Here is a 21484-nt window from a genome sequence, read left to right on the forward strand (position 1 = left end):
CACTGGCCCGAGATTGGCATCAGCAACCAGGCGGTGGACAGAAGCCTGTGACCGAGTGACGTGTGCGCGGGACACCTGTGCTCTGGCTCTAATGAACGAATGTCTCACTGTTACAAGCTGGCTTTCCAACCTAGGAAGGGGGGACCCTTTCATTTATGTTCACTTTTTTTTTTCACATACACAAGAGACAGCATCTGTTCTAGAATCCAACTGGACTTTATTTGACACAGAACACAGTAGGACGGCGGGAATAGCAAACTGAAAAGACAAAGCAGAAAAGACCCCATTCTATCTGACTTACAATTAAGTAACAGAAGGACAAATCATTAAATGAATAACAAAACAGTTGAGCTTGAGGGAAGAATGTTCTTTCTCTAGTGCCCATACTTTTGGAATGCCCACTCCCTGCTGTCCAGCCGACACACCTGCCGTGCCTGGAGTCAGCGAGAGATGCAGTGGACGTGAAAAGCATGACGACAAGTCTGCACCCCTGCCACGGTGCACCCTTCAGAAGGTTAGCCTGACATTCTTTGCAAAGATCCATAATATGGTCCCTGCAGATGGCGCAGTTATCAACCTCAATATCCCAGGCCCAGCGGGCTACTGCATGCCACTTTTTCACTTGGGAAACACACGCTCTCTCTTATGAACTTGTTTAAGAAGGGAAACCTGGGCCTGGATTACAGGGCCCCAACGTGAAATAGTGAATATATTAAACAGCTGGACACAGGAATGGCCTGTCCATAGACTATCTTGACAGGACAAAAAGTTGAAACTGTTGGCAGAAAGCTGAAGTCAACATGGAAGCCCAGCAAACCTGCCGGCAGAACCAGTGAGGGGAGTGGGGAGACAGGAGTTCAGGAGGGAGGGAGACCCTCAGCCCAGAAGCACCAGCAAGTGCGCTTGCAGTGAGAGACCCCCTCTTCCTCCCGGGGCTTCCACGTCAGGCGGGGTGTCGACAGATGGAGGATCGTTTTTACGTTAAGAAGAAGCCCCTAGTTTGTGTTCATTTCCCGCGTATCTAAGGAGTGTGGCAGGAACTGGTGTTCTTTTAGGCAGAAATATTTAAGTGTAAGATACTTTAAGATCAAAAGAATATGGACTGATTTAAAAATGTTTACATGGGCCCTGGCCAGTTTGGCTCAGCGGTTAGAGTGTCGGCCTGCGGTCTGGAGAGACCCGGGTTCGGTTCCTGCTAAGGGCACGTACTTCGGTTGCAGTTTGTCCCCGGCCCTGGTTGGTCGTGCGGGTGGCAGCCACTCGATGTGTCCCTTTCACGTCGATGTTTCTCTCTCTCTCTCCCTTCCTCACTCTCCCTCCCACTCTATCTGTATAGAAAATGGAAAAATATCCTCGGGTGAGGATAAAAAAAAAATGTTTAAATGGGCTTGAATATTTTGAGAGCTTTACTTAGGGAATCTGGAATGATACGGCCGTTATCTACAATATTATTCTTTCTGTTTGCATCAAGAGGATTCACAACTGTTTAAGTCCCCTCTACCGATTCCCTTTCCATATCACTAATAACATAGGTGGGAAATGAGCAATAAAAACAATTATTCCTCTAGAGGTCTTAATTTTGCATCTTGTGTCAAGTCCCTGAGGACAAAATGTGCAGAAAACCCTTGTTCTCTATACTGATAATTGTGTGCTTAGATTCACCATCCAGACATTGAAGAGAAACTCTACGTCACCTTGAATTTAGGTTCGTGTTAAATAAACCTACAACCAGCAGAGTCATGCATGTGTTACTTTCTCTTTCCGGATGATTTCATTCAGGGAAGCAGCTTATTTCATTTTCTTGTTGCTATAGTTTCCTGTGGAGAGTGGATAATCTACAAGACATAAAGTTAAGGGTCTGTGGGAGAGTAGTTAAGAAAGACATGGCCGCCTTGGAGAAAGCTATTGAACACAGAGCTTTGGGGAAGGAGCCAGGCCCTAATGAGTCGGGACATATATTTTTAATGCTCAGTAATCCCTAGACACTGCAGGGAGAGGAGCCCAGGAGTTAGAATGTCTCAGGCATGTGTTATCAGAAACTTCTGTTTGGACAGGACTCTCCACATTGCAAATCTTAAGCAGTCCGCCCTTTATTGACATTTGTTAAAAATCAACTCTGAATATTCAAGAGGACTAGGCATTTTAAAGAGCCTGCGTCCAACCCAAGTATCATCATAGGAACACAGAACCTACTTTAATTCCTTTACACGATCGGGAATCATTTCAAAATTGAAAGTGGCTGGTTTAAATTTAACTCAGTAAAGCATCCATTTGAATAGCTCAGGTTTTGACACCAGCGGATTTATCTTATTTCTCTCTCTATCCATTCCATTAAATTTTCAGAGAATTAGGATGATTCTGGACACTGTTTTCCATTCATCATGGTAGGTGGCGTTGATCTGTGCCTGTTAGGGGTGGATTTGGAGTCGATGTTGAGTTAGGTTGACCACACCACAATGTTGTTCACTTACCTCTCAGATGTTTGGCTAAGGTAAACACCTCTTGGATAAAGGTTGTGTTGGTAAAGAGATATAATGTATTCAGGAAGGTTTGATTTTCTAAACCACAACTTGCCTCCGTCTGTCCCTTCACTTTTCACTTTTCTGAGCCGGAATCATTACACACAAATCCACTGACTGCTGAGGGTTAGAGGAAGCCAGAGATGCTGTGAGCTGTAGACACTATGATTTTCTTTCAGGTGTGTGTGTGTGTGTGTGTATGTACTGTATGTTCATGCTAGGAAAATTGGGGATGCAATATGAGAAACTACATATTGTCTATAGTCTCATAATTTAGAAATGGCCATTTGAAAATATTTTTTTCCTTTCTTGATTTTAGAGAGAGGGAGAGAGAGATAGAAACATCGATGAGAAAGAACATCGATTGGCCACCTCCCACATGCCCCCCACTGGGGATCGGGCCCACAACCTGGGCACGTGTCCCAACCTGGAATTGAACCAGCAACACCTCCCAGCCCCCATCCCCACCCCCATCTCCCATCCTGGTGCAGGGGGTTGATGCTCAACCACTGAGCCACACTGGCCGGACAGAAATAGCTATTTTTAAAGTCTTTCATTTAGCCCTGGCCGGTCTGGCTCAGCAGTTAGAGCCTCAGTGGTTAGAGCCCCAGCCTGAGGACCAGAGGGTCCCAGGTTCGGGTCCTGCTAGGAGTGCGTACCTGCCTCCGGTTGGGGTCGTGTGGGTGGCAACCACTCAATGTGTCTCTCTCACGTCAATGTTTCTCTCTCTCTTCCTCCCTCTCTCCCTCCCGCTCTATCTGAAGATAAATGCAAAAATGTCTTTGGGTGGGGATAAAAAATTAAAATAAAAAAACTCTTTTGTTCAGTCTTTCAGATATTTTTCTACCCATGTCTACTTACACATTTAACAAAAATGCTATTAATTATGGATTCTATTTTTTATTACTCATGTGCTCTGGGCATAGCCTCTTGTCTTGCACAGTCAACACATACTTCGCGAGCCTCTGGCCACACTGTGAGAGTTGCAGGAAGGGAACACACCCAAACTGTGGCCTGGCCTTGGTTCCAGACAAGAACCTTACAGAGAGCCCAGAGAGTGTCTCCCTTTGGCACAGCAGTGGTTCTTCTTGGTTCTCAATCTGAGGTGACTTTGTCATGATGCCATTAGCATCTAGTGACTAGAGACCAGAGATACTGCTAAACATTCCACAAGGCACAAGGAAGACCCCACGGCAAAGATTCTCTACCCCTACATGTCAAAGGTGCCAACATTAAGAAATCTGTTCAGCCCTGGCCAGTTTGGCTCAGCGGTTAAAGCGTCGGCCTGCGGTCCGGAGAGACCCGGGTTCGGTTCCCACTAAGGGCACGTACTTCGGTTGCAGTTTGTCCCCGGCCCTAGTTGGTCGTGCGGGTGGCAGCCACTCGATGTGTCCCTTCACGTCGATGTTTCTCTCTCTCTCTCCCTCCCACTCTATCTGTACAAAAAATGGAAAAATATCCTCAGGTGATGATTAAAAAAAAAAAAGAAATCTGTTCAACTCCCACACAGAAGGATTGCGTTCTGCAATTCTTGCTAAATTTAATTCTGATGCTTATGGCTACTAATGTCTTGGGAAATCATTTCTAACCCTATCCTCAAGGCAAATGAATGATAACCATAACATGACTGGTCTGAAAACAAAAAATACTGACAAGATTCTCTTAACTGATAGGCTCGCAGAGCCTTTAAATAATCATGTTGTGACTATACACCATTGCTATTTTATGTTTCCTATCTACAGTTAATCTTGTAGTTTCAAATCTCAGATGTTTGCAAGTTTTCCTCCCCCATTAACACCGCTCTGTACACACACACACATTTTGTGCCTGCGGTTTGTAAAGTAAGAGGCCTTAGTTATAGGCATGGTGGCTGACTCAGTCACTGTGTCGTTTACTTGTGCATTTCTTATTTTATAACATCAAATTTATATCTTAATACAGTTGAGTATGAATTATGCAATTAAGCATTACTTTTAATTATGGTATCATAGTGAAATTTTTTTTGTTCTTTATTGATTTTTAGAGAGAGAGGAAGGGAGAGGGAGAGAGAGATGGAAACATTAACAAGAGAGAACATCGACTGGCCGCCTCCTGCATGCACCCCACTGAGGATTTGGCCCACAACCTGGGCATGCGTCCTGACCAGGAATCGAACCGGCGACCTACTGGTGCATGGGTCGATGTTCAACCACTCAGCCACACTGGCTGGGTTAATTTTTTTTTTTTTTTAATCCTCACCCAAGGATATTTTTCTATTTATCAGATAGAGTGGGAGCGAGAGAGAAATATCGATGTGAGAGAGACACATTGACTGGCCGCCAGAGACGAACCACAACTGAAGTGTGTACCCTTAACCAGAATCAAACCTGCAACTCTTCAGTCCATGGGCAGACCTTCTAACCACTGAGCAAACTGGCCAGGGTACTATTTCTTTTTTTATATATGAGATACATTTTCTTTGGAAGGGTGGTTAAGTAGAACTTAAGAAAATTTTAAAGCAAGAACGGAAATGAGAAATGGTTTTATTATGCATATACAAGAACTCTCCAAGGTTTATGATAATGATGTGGCTTATAGATGTCAATCACAGGCTTACAGATGCTATTTGCAATCAGACAGGAGTAGTTGAAAACCTAGAAATGTGCAAAAAAATTAAGAAGCTCCTTCACTCAATGTAAGAGGTCTAGGCGTCAATTTATTAAGACAAGCCCCTAGCACAGAGTAATTAGGGCCCTCATGTCACTGTCTTGTTGATTTTCACTGCTCATTGATAATTTCAGTGTGAAGTATTACCTGCACACATATTGCTGCACACACATTGCTGCACACACATTGCAGCTTTAGAAGCAAAGTAACCCGTTTCCCACACTCGTGCTCGAAAACATTGGAATTGTTTATTTCAAGCAGAGTTTGATAATTTAGTGATGTAATAAAAATCCTAAATCCCCTAATTAATAGGGCAGTTGCCAAAACCAGAATATTATCCTTCAAAATGACACTGCCCAAATTAATGATCTGTTTCTAGAAGGCAAAGGAAATTTGCTCCATGCGTTTTATTTGTTCAGCTGGCCACAGAGACATTTCATGAAGGAATCGATCTGAGCGGAGTCCATGTCCCATATCTAAGGCTGACAGTGTGGAAGAATGCCAACAAAGTTGCACAATGACATCCACCACAAATGTCTCACCTACGCCAGGCAAACCTTTCACAACGCACGGTACTGGTGAGTAAAATTCAGAGTGTTCGTTCTTTGCCATGGTGATTTTGTGATTTAATTGTATTCTTCTTAACCTTTTCTGTTTTCCAACTGAAAACTCAACAGGACTTTTAGACCTAAGCACTTTTCTTATTTACTTAAGTTAGCTGTTACTTTTCCTGAAGAGAGTAATTCTGTTCGGTTCGCAGAGAGCTGGGCGTGTGGAATGAGAGTTTAGTAGAAAAACGTCTGATAGAATAAGCTCTCCCACCCCGTTCTCACCTTAAGCTTCTCTCTGCAGAGGAAGAGGATGTCTGTTTCATGATCAGTCACTGTTCAGATGGTTTGTTTATTTTCCACGGACCATGGGCCATTTCAATGGACGGCTGCATGCACCTCGCAGTGGAGCAAGCCAAGTGGCCTCCTTTCTTCGCCTTCAGGAGCACCTCCTATTAGAGCGCAGTCCTGCAGGAGCACCGACCAGCATAACTGTGCTGGACACGTGGCAGCCGGAGGTTCCCGGAAGCCCTGTGCACTCTTGGAAATTGGTGACTCCATGGCTACTATTTCACTATGGAATGGTAGTAGGCAGAGTAAGCGCCCCCCAAGTGTTTTCACACCCTCATCCCTGCACCCTGTGATTGTGTCCCCTGATATGGCACATGAGGCTTTGTAGATGTGACTAAGTTCTGGACTTTGACAGTGGAGCATATTCTGGATTGTGTGGATGGGCCTGATGAAGCGACAAGTGTCCTGATAAGAAAGAGGGAGGCAGAAGGATCAGGCAGAGAGAGAGAGAGAGAGAGATTTGAAGATGCGGCACCACGGGCTTGAAGGTGGAGGAAGGATCCAGAAGCCAAGGAACGCAGAAGGAGAGGCAAGGAACTGGGTTCTCCTATGGAGCCTGCCAAAGGAACAGGCCCTGACAACCTCCTGATTTGAGCTCAGTGAGACCCATTCCGCCTTCTCCTCTCCAGAACTGTGAGATAGTAGATCTGTGTTGTTCACAACCACTAGGCTGCTGGTCATCGGTTCGGCAGCAGTGGAAAACTAGTGCAGGGATAGGGCAGAGAAAACTGTAGGGTCATCCCTTGGTGGTGTCCATCATTCGGTCAAATGACTCTAGCAAAATAAATCAATGAAACCCTGCAGTTTCAGACATGGTCATTCCTTTGAATGATCCAGAAAATTGCCATGACATTCTACCTTATTTAGCACATCAGGGCGTTAATAATAAGTTGTTATTGAAACCAAATCACTGGTAACCAGTTCTACAAAGTATCGAGTGACAAGGCTATGCCAAGCCCTGTAGTGGGGGCTGGGCTAGGACTGCTCCAGGGAAGACTGGCAGATCGGCAACAATGCACCTCTTTTCTTATTTGTTTCTTCTCTTCCCTAGCACACCCCCTCCCTGATGTGTACCAGGTTTATTGGTTCAAATGGTACTGATTATTTAATTTTTAATCTTCACATCTTTTTTCTGTTTCTTCAAGTGGGACATTTTAATGTAGTATATATTTTTTCATAGTTTTTAGAACTTGATATATAATTTACATAATACAAAATTACCCCTTTTGAAGGTATAGAGTTTAGTGGTTTTCAGTGTATTCGCAAAACTGTATGCAGTTCCAGAACATCTCATCACCCCCCGAGAAGCACCGTACTTCCAATAGCAGTCATTCCCACTCGGAGCGTGACCGAAAGCGGTGTTCGGTTCTGTGATCCACGTTCTGTATGGAGCACTTCAAAGGAGGAGAACCAGGATGGTAAGATATCTAGAAGTAATGAAAAATACGCCCTGGCCGGTTTGGCTCAGCGGATAGGGCGTCGGCCTACGGTCCAGAGAGACTTGGGTTCGGTTCCCGCTAAGGGCACGTACCTCGGTTGCAGTTTGTCCCCGGCCCTGGTTGGTCGTGCGGGTGGCGGCCACTCGATGTGTCACTTTCAAGTCTATGTTTCTCTCTCTCTCTCCCTCCCACTCTATCTGAACAAAAAATGGGAAAAAAAGGTCCTCAGGTGAGGATAAAAAAAAAAGAAAAAGAAAAAAACAGTTTAAGGAGTAAGCTAAAGATATATAACCTGGAAAGGAGTCAAGATGACTGTCTTAAGTTTTTTGTTTTTTGAAGACCCGCCTTTGAGAAAGGGATTAGTCTAACGTGTGTGGCTCCACAAGACAGATCTAGGTAGATGCTACCATGAAGAAAATCAGAAAAGTGTCTGACATCAACAGTGGTCCAGAAAGAAATGGGCCTTGTCATTAGGCAGTGAGCCCCTTATCGATGTAAATGTCTAAGAAAGCTTGAACAACTTACCAGGATATCTTCGAAAGGTAGTTATAGATTGACATAGAGTCTATGTGTTATTTTTTAAATATATTTTTATTAATTTTTTAGAGAGAGAGGAAGGGAGAGAGAGAGAGAAACATCAATGTGAGAAACATGGATCAGCTGCTTCCTGCACGCCCCCTAATGGGGATGAGCCTGCAACCCCGGCATGTGCCCTGACTGGGAATTGAACCAGAACCTCTCAGTCCATGGGATGATGCTCAACCCACTGAGCCACACCGGCCTGGCTATGTGTTATTTTTTTAAAGATGTAAGTAGTTGAGGTCTAATTTCCCAGAGTGTCCTTATGAAGATACTATGTTATGGGAGGGTGCTCTCTTCTGCCCTATGTTCATTTGAACTAAGTTTTTTTTTTTATCTTTCCCATACTGCAATTATTGTTATTTAAGCTTCTATAATTTTAATGAAATTTATGTGTTATCAAATTGGGTAAACTCTCTACATCAATATAAATACAAACATGTAATTAAAAATACGATTAAATAAGAATAATGAAAGTGGATTTCCTTTTGTTCTAATATCATTGGGCACATGACATTTTTGTTAGTTAACTAATATTTCTCTTAATCTCTTGTTATTAAAATCGTTTTCATAATATTCAGGAAAACATAACACAAAACCTCATGTCCCTAAGGCCTGGAATTCAGGGTCAAAGTAATATAAAGAAAACATAAACCCATGCGGTGTAGCCTATGTATTCTGCACTGGGTAAGATGGAGCTAGGAGCATAGGTTGAGCTATTTTATTTCTCTGTCTTTAATGAGAGTTGGACCAATTTTTTCTTCTTCCAAATGGCAAACAAAGTTGAGGATATATTGACATTTTTTTCACTTAGGATGTTGAGTGTTATGAATAGTCATACTTTCCTTAGGTGTGATGACAAAGTACATGAAAATTTATCATTGCGTCATTTACTGAGGAGCATCTTCCCTCTGGGAGTTCACAGGCTGCCACGCGACATGTCCCAACATACGGCATTGCCAGAGGTGTCACTCCAGGTGCTTTCGTATGTCGTAGCGTTTGCACCTGTCCCCGACCGCCTCTACTCTCCCCACGAAACCTGGGATACAGACTCACAAAGGGGCTTGGAATGTGTAGCGTTTGCTGCTGTCCTATCGTCACTTTAATTTTAGAGTGACTTTAGTTTTTTGTTTTATTTTTTAAGTTTAGTTTATTTCCCTCAAAATGCTTGATACTCACCATTGAAGTAGGTACTTTTCTGCCAGGTGTAGAGTAGTTAAGGGGTTAGCAGATTTGTTTACCCACCTTCTCTTACTTAGACCTACGGCTGAGCCCAAGGAGCGGCAGCGGGAAAGGGTCAGACCCGTCCTTACTGACGGGAGCATCTGCACCAGCCCAAGCAGGCCCACCGCAGCGGCCCCCCCTCGGTGCTCCCCCGGCCCTCCCCGGCTTCCAGGACCACAGCCTGGTTTCTTTACAAACCAACAAAAAATAGTTTATAAAGAAGAGAGAAGAGTATCTAGTTATAAAACAGTGTTAGCAGCATAAATCCCCAGAATTTGTTCTTTCTTCTTCCTCTTTTATTCAATCAGAAGGTAGAACCTCACAGTTCTCCTCTTTCCAGTGATCTGTGTCTATCAGTTTTCTTTAGAGGGAAATGTGTCTTGATTTACATTTAATTGCTGTAATTTAAATGAGTCCTGCCATCTGGATTAGTTTGAAGGGAATTTCCCAGAAAAATAAAATGTGCAGGGGTGCTTAAAAAATGTGTGTGTGTGTGTGTGTGTGTGTTTTTGCATTTATTTGCCTCCCATGCTGTTTTCTTTCTTTCTCTTGCTTCTTTAAAAGTGGAAATGTTGCCCAGCCAGTGTGGCTCAGTGGTTGAGCATTGACCCCTGCACCAAGAGGTCACCGGTTTGATTCCTGGTCAGGGCACATGCCCAGGTTGTGGGCCCGATCCCCAGTGGGGGACGTGCAGGAGGCGGCCAATGGATGTTCTCTCTCATCGATGTTCTCACTCATCAATGTTTCTCTTTCTCTCCTTTCCTCTCTCTCTAAAAATCAATAAAGAAAAAATATTAAAATAAAACTTAATTTAAAAAACAAAAGAATGGAAACGTTTGTTTACTTAAGACTCCCAAAAGCAGGACACCAAGTTCCCCTACTCCTCAGGGAAACACCTTGTCTGGATACAGCCTTTTAACCTGCCGATGAACTTTGCCTGGTAATGTGATTCAACCACAATACATAAAATGTGACCAATTTTATGATCTTCTGACAATAGTGATGAAACAATCCTCAGTGTTCCAGAAACTTGTGTAAATGTTTTTAGCTTATATCTTCTTACATTTATCATTGCCACAGAGCCCTGGTGTTCAAGTATGTATACAGGAGTTGACTTTGGAGGGAAAGAATTGAATGTGATCTTTGCTAAAGAAGTGAGTGGTTGCCAAGAGACTTGTATGAAGATGATTCACTGTTGCCCTGGCAGGTATGGCTCAGCAGTTAGAACGTCTGCCCACGGACCAGAGGGGCTCGGGTTCTGTTCCCGCTAAGGGCACGTACCTAGGTTGCAGTTTGTCCCCGGCCCCGGTTGGGGTTGTGTGGGTAACAACCACTCGATGTGTCTCTCTCACATTGATGTTTCTCTCTCTCTCTTCCTCCCTCTCTCCCTCCCGCTCTATCTGAAGATAAATGCAAAAATGTCCTCGGGTGAGGATAAAAAAAAAAAATGATTCACTGTCAGTTTTTTACATATTCTTTGCTTCCAGAAGACTGTAGAGCAGTGGTTCTCAACCTTCCTGATGCCACGACCCTTTAATACAGTCCTCATGTTGTATGTGGGCGTATCTGCATGTGGGCGGACCCGCCTGGAGGCGGGATAGAGGAGCGGGGTCTCGGTTCCTAAGACCATCAGGAAATATGTGTTTTCTGATGGTCTTAGGTGACCCTTGTGAAAGGGTCGTTCAACCCCCAAAGGGATCACGACCCACAGGTTGAGAACCGCTGCTCCAGAGTCTAGACTCTACAACAAGAGTTGGCAATCTTTTTCTTGACAAGGCAGAGAATAAATATTTTAGACTTTATGGTTCCAGAAACAAAAACATGGATATCATAATATAAGTATTTATATAACCATTTAAAATGTAACCATGCCTTGGCCGGTTTGCTCAGCGGTTAAAGCGTTGCCCTGGAACCAGAGTCCCAGGTTCGGTTCCCGCTAAGGGCGCGTACCTCTGTTGTAGTTTGTCTCCGGCCCCAGTTGGGGTCATCTGGGTGGCAACCAGTCGATGTGTCTCTCTCACATCGATGTTTCTCTCTCTCTCTTCCTTCCTCTCTCCCTCACTCGCTCCCTCCAGCTCTATCTGAAGATGAATGCAAAAAAATAAAATAAAATGTAACCATTAAAATATGAAAACCATTCTTAGCTCACGGGCTATACAAAAACAGGCAGAGGCTGCATCTGACCTGCAGACCATAGTTTGCCCATTTCCTGTTAGGAAGGAGTTTTATTATATGTGATCTTTTAAATGTGGAAATGTTGAGCTGGCAAAAACAAACTCAACAGTCTTGCTAAGAAAATATTTGCTTTGGCACAAGATACAGTAGTTGATTTCCTTCTCTTTGATTTTTGTGTGCTGACTTTATAGTGCGGGGATTGCCGGGGAGAGGTTGTAGGGGAATAAATGGTGGTGGGAAAAAATGAAGAGAATAAAACAAGATGCGTTATTTTAAAAAGTAAGTTTCTACCCAGTAAAGTTATATTTTTAAAAAACAGGTTTAACCCTGGGAGACAGTGCTATGGAAACACAGCCGTGGGTCAACATGCTTCTGGACGTGCTTTCAAGCGATGCCCACAGCACAGAAGTGGGAAGATGCCTTATTAGAATTAATAACTACTGGTTATTGCCCTGGCCAGGTGACTCAGCTGGTTGGAGCATTGTCCCATACACCAAAAGGTTGCAGGTTCAATTCCCAGTCAGGACACATGCCCAGGTTTCGGGTTCAATCCCTATCGGAGCATGTATGGGAGGCAACCAATTGATGTATCTCTTTCACATTAATGTTCCTCCCTCTCTCTCTCTAAATAAAGAAATTTAAGAAACATGCAGTTTATAAACTATGCCCATAAGTGAATAAGCCAGGGAATTGGGAGTTGCCAGACATTACAAAAAAGTTAAAATGCTAGCGTTGAGAAGGGCCCGAGAAGTCATTAATCCCCACGTTCTTACTCTTCATCTCACCACCCCTCTCAAGTTGTCATTTTATTGATGAAAAATAAAGTTGGAAAAATTCAAGGGACAATTGGTCTTGGCAGAGTGGAGACCCCAGTCCAGCCTCCAGATCAGTGCTTTTCAGAGTAACACCTTAGCTGTATCGCTCAGTCTCCAGATGGGAATGTCTTACCATCTGGTGGTTTTTCCTACTTGCATTTGGAAGAAGAAAACATTTTCATTTGTTTTTTTATTCCTTCACATTTGCCAGTTGAAATACACCCAAACGGGGCACCAACCAGGATAACGAAGCTCAATGCCTGGTGTCTAGATTTTCACTGAAATCCTATACACTTTCTAAACTGGGTAAATTATTATTAAGACTTTATTTCTTTAGAGTAATTTTAGGTTCACAGCAAAATTGAGGGGAAGGTGTAGAGACTTCCCGTATACTCTCTACCCCCACATCTCCCACCAGAATAGTACATTTGTCACAATCGATCAACCTACACTGTCACATCATAATCACCCAAAGTCCATAGTTTACATCACAATTCACTCTTAGGGTTGGATATTCTGTAGGTCTGAACAAATGTATAAGGACATGTCGTCCTCATTGTAGTGTCATACAGAGCATTTGCTGCCCTAAAACTCCTCTGTGTTCCGCCTAGTCACCCCTTCCTCACCCCGCAACAAACCATTTCATACGGAATCTACAAACACGATGATGGAGATTTTACAGATTCCGCTGGAGAACTGATTCCCTAAACATGGTTTCTTCTGTCATTCCGCTTGTATTAGGGGCATTGTCCCTAGCACAGCGTTTGCAGACAGTAGCGTGGACAGCGTCGTGGCTCGCAATGCCCATGTCTGACGCAGCCTTTGTACTCACCATCCCAATTGTCTGTTTCTACCTTCTTTTCTCAAGAATGGCCAAAGGAATCTGAAAAGCAAGGAGCGATGTGTTACCTTTATGAGTAAGAGTAATGTTGTTACCTTTTACAAATAGCTGATCAAAATGCACCATTAAAAATTCTGAGCAACTACTTGTTTAGTCGAAGGTCTGTGGAGGTGGGTAAAAGTTGCACAGATTTCCTCCCTCCTCTCCCTTTCTGGTCCCCAGCTACTGACCACAAACCCAGCGTCACCAAGGATTCTTGGTTTTCTTTAGCTTCGAGAGGGCGCTGCCTTTGGCAAAGGGTGAGCTGCTTAGTTCTGAATGGAAAGAACAATATAAGGATGGCCACTAAGAGGCAATTTGGTCTGATGCTTAGTTTAAGGTCATTGAACCTGTAGCAAAAAGAGCTGGAAATATCAGTGAAATGTCATGGAAGAGGAGGCATCTCTGGATATATATTAAGGTTATGTAAGATGGATAATGGTGAGTTTAACATCACTTGACAAAATATATCAGAAGGAGCTATTCTATACTTAATATATCATGAATAAGAGAGTCCATAATGGCCACAGAGTGATTAAAATTAGTAAAAAAAAAAAAACAAACACACAAAACAAAGCAACAAATTTACAATGATCTATTATTTTCATGTCTATCACCCAAGCTGACCATGTTTCAAAGGTAAAAATGAGCCTTGACTAAACCGCATTGCCTAATAGTAATTGAAGATGTGTTTTAATTTGACACAGTCATATAACTGGTATTTCATGGTGAGACTCAGGGTTAGCCAACACTTACATGTCTGATTTTTGTTATCGAGGCCAACTATCTTATCATACTTTATCATTGATATATCAATCTGCATCTTGGTTAATCAAATTATTCACTTTCTTCCCACTGGCCATTACTTGATCTTTAATTGAAACATAAATAATCATCATATGTTTGGAAATTTATGGATCTTTTCAAGAAATACTGCCCTGGCCGGTTTGGCTCAGCGGTTAGAGCGTCGGCCTGTGGTCCGGAGAGACCCGGGTTCGGTTCCCGCTAAGGGCACGTACCTTGGTTGCAGTTTGTCCCCGGCCCTGGTTGGGTCGTGTGGGTGGCAACCACTCGATGTGTCGCTTTCACGTCGATGTTTCTCTCTCTCTCTCTCTCCCTCCCACTCTATCTGAACAAAATATCAAAAAATGTCCTCGGGTGAGGACAAAAAAAACAAAAAAAAAAGAAATACTCCAGTAGCTCTATTTCAGGGGCTTTTATTCTTTCAGATTCTGCATACTTATGAATACTGGCAGAAACTGCAGTAAAAACGACTAATTTGTTACAGTGAGTGTGGTAGGGTGGGAATAAAATGATTGTCTAGATCAAACAAGACCTATTACATAAACCTTAGAATAAAAACCAGATCAGTGTGTCCAGCCTTGTGGCCGGTTCTGAGAACAGTAGCAAGGGGTGGTTTGTAGGCAAACAGGACCATCTAAAGCCAGCGATTTCCACCCTTTTCCAGCTCATGGCACATAAACTAATCACTAAAATTCGGCGTCACACTGAAAAATATATTATATTTTTGGCCAATGACAAGAAAATAGGTATAATTTTTATTTATTCACACCAGACGACTATTGTTGTATTGGCTGTTGTCATTTTTTTAATTGACGCTCTAAGGGGAAAGAGGTCAGTGTCCCTGACTAAGTAGTCAGGTATTGCATGTTTTAAAAGTAATTGCAGCTCACCTGTTAAAAATCGCTAAACTAAGTGATAAAATCCCCAACAGGAAAAAACATAAAACACACACTCCTCCTTAAAATACCATAGCACCCTATTATACTTTTAGTATTTATTGATTTACATAAAACCACATGTTTTTAGACTTTTATTTCTTAATGTCCAGGGCCTCTGATGGGAATCGTTGGATGGTTACAGCTTCCTTACAAAGTCAGTCAAACAAGTTATAGCTCTTACATCCTGTTCTCCCCACAATAAGCTGACCCAAGACCAGAAGGAATATTTATAATCATTCTGTTACCTTCGTTCTACTTAACATTAAAGGGATGCAGCAAATTTTGTTGTGAGTGATGTCAACATAGTTTATAAGACAGAAACCAGCATGTAGGCCTTAAACTGCAGAATCCATCCTGCACCCTCCTCCCTTCACTGTGCTCTTCTCTGTTGAATTCACGGACTCTACTCTGTAAAGGTTACAGAATGTATCAGGTGTAAGTGATAGCTAAAGCAGAAAATATAAGATAGGGGAAAATAAAACCGTCTGTCTTTTCCAAACACTTTCTGAAGGAGGGGAGTCTGCTGCACTTTTTTTATTAGATGAAATAGTATTCTAATATGAAAGGAAATACCTAATTGAGATGTTTATTGTCTTGTAATGTCATTGATCTATCATACAACTACACTTCCTGAAGATACAGAACATTTACCATCAAAAGAAGTGTTTCTGAACACAAAGTTTAATGCTGGACATGGGATCAGAATCTGCACTTTGAAAGACCCTGGTGTCCCGTGCGCACACTGAGACACAAGAAGCGCTGCTCTGTTTGTGAGCTCCTCGCTCCCGTCCTAGCTGGGTTATCGGGAGAGATTTGCCCAAGCCTCCAGCAGGAGCGTGGGTTCTGGTGTTGGGCATCCCAGGAAGTAGAACTAGAACGGTATCAAAGGTTGCATCAAAGATCCCCAAACTGTCAAAGAGACCAAAGGGCAGAAGCAGGTCGAAATCAGAAGAGCAGCCCAGCTTTGGATGTGGGAAGAACAAGTGTGATAGAGCAAAGTTCAGCCCCAGGGAAAGGAGACGGGAAGCAATTGGACATTGGCTTCAAACCAAGTGGGAGGTGCTCAACGTTTTTTATAACAGTAGTTCTCAAACTTTAGCAGGGCTGATTGAAACTCAGATCACTGGGCTCCACCACCGGAATTTCTCATTCACTGGGTCTGAGTTGGGACTCAAGAAATTGCATTTCTAACATACTCCCAAGTGGTATTCTTGATCTGGGAGCCACACTTGACAACCACTCATTTAAAAGAACAATCAGAGATATTATTTGAGGGAGGATAAGACTGCCTCATAGTAATAGATGACGCATTCTTTGGGCATATATAATTACAAGGTGACATTCATTACTTGTGTGCATGCTTTGCTTTGCCAACTTGATTATAAAGTTTCTCCAATGTCATGGTAAATCATTGAGTGGAGGGAAAGTTCCTTCCCTTTGAGCCTGAAGAACATAACTACTGATGGAAATGAAGATTTAGAAAGCTACTCATTGCAATCCTTCTGTTGTAGAATGCACAACCAAAATCCAGTCCACAGTTGCTGGAGGAACAGCGTCTGTTAATGGTGAGTGGCCATGGCAGACAGCTTGACACCTCTCATCACCCATCCGGAGACACCTGTGTGGAGGCTCCGTCATCGGACACTACAGGATATTAACAGCTGCTCATTGACTGAAGGAGTCGGTACTGTTACTGCTTTTACTTGTTCACCATGCTCACACATATATTAAATCCATCACTAACATTTTAGCACACTTTTAAAAATGTAAATTATTCTATTTCATAATTAAATTTTTATCTTTAGTGAATAAAAGTCAAAAGAAAGAGCCACTTGTGGTCTACAGCCTCGGAATAGATGTAGGAACATGGCTGTTTGACTGCACACTATTCTACTTTCCCATTTAAATTTTTTTTTCTTTATTGATTTTTAGAGAGAGAAGGGAGAGGGAGAGAGAAAGAGAGAGAGAGAAGCATTGATGAGAGAGAACATCGATTAACCGCCTCCTGCACGCCCCCACTGGGGATCAGGCCCACAACCTGGGCATGTGTCCTGACTGGGAATCAAACCGGTGACCTCTTAGTGCATGGGTCAATGTCAACCACTTAGCCACACCAGCTGGGCTATTTTCCCATTTAAATGTACACACATCCCCAGGGGAGTTTTTGTTATTTCTCATAAGAGTGCACCATCTTTTGTGTATTGTCCTGGGCACTGGGTCGAGAACTAAACTCAAAGAGACTGTTCCATTCCCTCCCTCGCTCCCTCCCTCCCTCCCTTCCTCCCTCCTTCCCTCCTTCCCTCTTTCTCTCACTCACTGTGTGTGCATGTGTGGGAGACCGTTTGCATGGCATCCATCTTGTTAAAGTCTGCTCTGCTGTCTCCGGCCCCAGGGCGGTGCCTCTCCGCGTGCGGTGCCTCTCCGCGTGCGGTGCCTCTCCGCGTGCGGTGCCTCTCCGCGTGCGGTGCCTCTCCGCGTGCGGTGCCTCTCCGCGTGCGGTGCCTCTCCGCGTGCGGTGCCTCTCCGCGTGCGGTGCCTCTCCGCGTGCGGTGCCTCTCCGCGTGCGGTGCCTCTCCGCGTGCGGTGCCTGCATTCCTCTAGATAATTGTTTACTCCATTCTTTGCTTATCATTTGTCCCACCTGGGGTATTTACTGGAATTGGCTTCAGGTGGGATACTCATTAACTGTTTCACCTGTTTTCCCCCTATATATAATGTGAACTCCCCCTGAATAAACAAGACTTGATCAGAATCCTGTCTTGTCTCCATTTCTCATGTCTCTTGTCCCACCTCATCCTCACTCCCCCTCTAGAGTCCTCGTTGATCGACCTGCGGGCCGGGTCATGCATGCGTGTGTTTCCAGACACAGAAAGAAGAGTTCATCACGCATCCTCAGACTGGATTGCCTAGTTAGGTCAATTTCAATACTGGCCAAATGTAAAAGCTCTGTTGGGAGAGTCTGTGCACCCCAGGGAATTTTGTTGGGCCAGTATGCTCTGAGTTGTTTCCAGACACAGTTTTGTGCTTTTGTTTGTTTGTTTGTTTGTTTGTTTCATCAATATACAACATACTCACTTTATAACCGAAAGACACATTTGAGGCCAATAGTCTTCTTTACCGTCTACATATGGAGGAATGGAGCACTAGAAAGTCTAAGTGAATTTCTCAGGGTCACACCTAATCAATGGCAGGGTTGAGACTAACACCCAGAATTCTTCGTGAGGGGTGCGTGCGTGTGTGTGTGTGTGTGTGTGTTGAAGGTAGGAAGAGAATTCATTCACTTTTTCATATTTCTTATGAGAAAATGCTAGCCCAGAACCCTCTAGATAGAAGAAATGTGTGAAGGAAAAATCTTAGAGTGAAATTACTTATTGTCACCTAAAAGCCCATTGCTGGCAAAAAAAGAAAAAAAAATTACTTAATAGTAGTCGGTTAAATAGCAAAATAACTCAAATGTTTGAGAGTTATCTGGTAAAGAAAAAATTTGTCCTCTATTGTTTACTCCTTAGGGATGGAGTTACCTAAAGATTTGGGTGTCTATGGTGGCATTTAAAATCAAATGGAAATAAAACAGAATACATCTTTCTTTGGGGTTCAAGAAATAATAATTCATGATCAATATAAAGTGGCAGAAAGTGGGAATAATATTGCCTTGTTGAAACTGCAAACAACAATGAATTGCATGGATATGTAGACTTTTAAATGGAAAGTTATCTACAATGATGAGTTAGTACCGTATTGAAAGCTACCAGACCCATGGCCTGACCCTTGCAATCTCTCCACGCTTTACTATCATGAAAGGGAGAATGTCTGCAAAGCTAGTCTTAAGTCTGTTACGACTGACATGCTTTCCTGATTATTGAATCTCACTGGGGGGTAAAATGGTAAGTTTTCTCCAGGCTTCTTCAGATACACAGAATAACATAAATTTAATAACAGAGTGGGATGTTGAAGATGTTCCTTTTAGGAGCAGAAAGATTGCAGGTCCAAGCAATAGAGAAACGTCTGCAGGGTCACAGACCTCGTTAGAGAGGTGGACAGTGGGGAAGGCTGTGGGGGTCTCCTGTTCCCTCATCCCGAACTGTGTGCACATGACGGATGAGCATGTATGACAAGGAAGCCAAAACGAGTAGAAAACAATTGAGAACACTCTAAATAGTGCAAACAGAAAGAAAAGTCTCCTGGGAAAGAAGTTACATTTTATGTCTGATAACTAAATTATGATTTTTAAACTTTAGATATTCAACTGCCCATATGCCTACCTTTCTAAGCTGGTAGAAATGTAATACACACTGATTGCCAGGTGACTGGATGGGGGCACAGAAAATGAAGAGGAAAACAAATGATATTTCTCTATGTGCCCCATTTTACAGGTACAGAACACAATTTAACCAGAGTCTCTCTGCTATATCAAGTCATACAGCTAAAATGCAAGCAAAATAACAACATCATTTGTTACACAAAACAGTAATAAAGATGGAAAGACAAATGCCCAGATGAGGAGACCCCACAGCTATTTGACTGGGAACTTTAATTATGACAATCTTTTTAGAGACAAATTATTTTTAATGACGTTCAGTGTGAAACCGAGCACTTTTCGGTAAATATTCTAGCCTGTTATCCAATGATTTTCTAGGGGAAGTAATTTCACTTAGAGCCTTAATTAATTTTTTTAACTCAACGACTGTTAACAAAATGGTCCAACAACGAGAATAATGTCTTCTTTATACTCTGCAATTACAAAAGGTCTATGAGCTAAACCCAGTCTTTATTCTTTCTAGATTTTTATGCAGGGAAAATTTTTGACTTTAAATACATTTAGTTACATTTGAATACCTATTTATATTTATCTTGTATGTGTGGTTACTCCATTAACAAACCAAAAATTTTTTACAGGCAAAATACAAAACAGTCTCCAGAAAGGCAAGATATCCTTGGTGACCAATGAAGAATGCCAGGCAAGTTGCAGAGGACATCAGATAACCAATAGGACGATCTGTGTGGGCTGTGCCGATGGGGGGAAGGGCACCTGTAAGGGAACAGAGTGTCCCCAACCTACCGAATAGATCCGAATTAGAACACTGAGCACTAAAAAGCAGGCCCTGCCCACCAGCAGGGAACACAGTGTGTTCATTTTACGTGTGCTGAAGTTTATTAATAAGACCAAGACAACTTAAAATCACTCTGAGCAAAATAGGCTTCAAATCAAATGAGAAGTATCGGAACTGATCGATGTGCCTTTTCTTTTCTCCCCTTGTCATAGGGAAACTGGGGAGCGGGGGGGGGGGGGGAGATGCTGTCCTATAAACACAATGGGGTCTGGCGTTCGGTGGGCTTCACAAGTTGGGGCGACGGCTGTGCTCAAAGGGAACGCCAGGCGTCTACCCCAACCTTGTCCAGTATGTGGACTGGATTTTGGAGAAAACTGAAGGAGCGTGAAAGAGTTCCCAGGTGTCGTTTGGCCCCTGACAGGCGAAGCAGGTCGTTCCCTCCCTGGACGACAGCTTCGATCTCACCGAAGAAGACACTGGGCCACCGTTTTCCGCACAGGTTACAGTACCGGAGGGAGCGTGGCACCTGTAAGGGTGGGCCCGGAGAAAACTAACGGTCCTTTCCGAAATCCCCTCGCCATCATCACACAGTCTGCTTTCAGCATCAGTCCCCGCCTTTGACCACCGTTTTGCTCAGCCAAACAACTACCATAAGGTGATATTTCTGAAGGTTAAAACAGAGCCAGCTTGACCGGGAAAGAATGGAATAGGGGAACCAAAGAATGGTGATGAACAGCTCAAAGGAACTATCAGAAACCAATTTGCTTAACAAAATGGGAACTAAGAAGATGGGGACAAGGAACCCAAGAAAGAACTTGGACTGATCCGGACTTCCTGTTATTTCAGTCTGTGGTATGTTTTCCGTATCAGTTTGGTAGATCAGTCTGGTAGACGTGAGCACACCGGCAGCACCTGTCTCTGGGCTTAGCCACTCCATCGGGGTGCTCCTGCGCGGTACTGAGAGGACTCCCTCAGTCTGGCTTTTTTTTTTTTTAATCCTCACCCGAGGACATTTTTGCATTTATCTTCAGATAGAGAGGAAGGGAGGTAGGGAGGAAGAAAGAGAGAAACATCGATGTGAGAGAGACACATCGAGTGGCTGCCATCCACATGACCCCAACCAGGGCCGGGGACAAACTGCAACCGAGGTACGTGCCCTTAACGGGAACAGAACCTGGGACTCTCTGGTCCGCAGGCCAACACCCTAACCGCTGAGCCAAACCGGCCAGGCTCCCTCAGTCTGGCTTTGACAGAACTATGGTATGTGCTGCTTTAGGAATCCCACATCTTACTTAACCAGTCCGCTGCTGATGGACACTTAGCTTGTTTTCAGTTCTTTATTCTTTCTTATATATGCAGGGAAATTTGTAGGTTTTATTTCAGAAGCAGGATTGCTGGGGAAAGGGGATAAATGCATTTGTAACGTTGACAAATATGCTAAACTTCTCTTCAAAAGTTTGGGGCATTTTTCTCTTCATTAGCGATATAAGAGAGGGTCACACACGGGCTAACTTG

At 43.3% G+C, this 21484-nt stretch overlaps 1 pseudogene; it reads left to right on the top strand.

Moving 5' to 3' along the window:
* The first annotated feature begins 800 nt into the window (after positions 1–800).
* LOC118623008 lies at positions 801–20357 on the top strand (annotated as a pseudogene).
* Positions 20358–21484: the final 1127 nt, after the last annotated feature.

The sequence above is a fragment of the Molossus molossus genome, unplaced genomic scaffold (assembly GCF_014108415.1).
Source record: "Molossus molossus isolate mMolMol1 unplaced genomic scaffold, mMolMol1.p scaffold_m16_p_9, whole genome shotgun sequence".
NCBI classification, from domain to species: domain Eukaryota; kingdom Metazoa; phylum Chordata; class Mammalia; order Chiroptera; family Molossidae; genus Molossus; species Molossus molossus.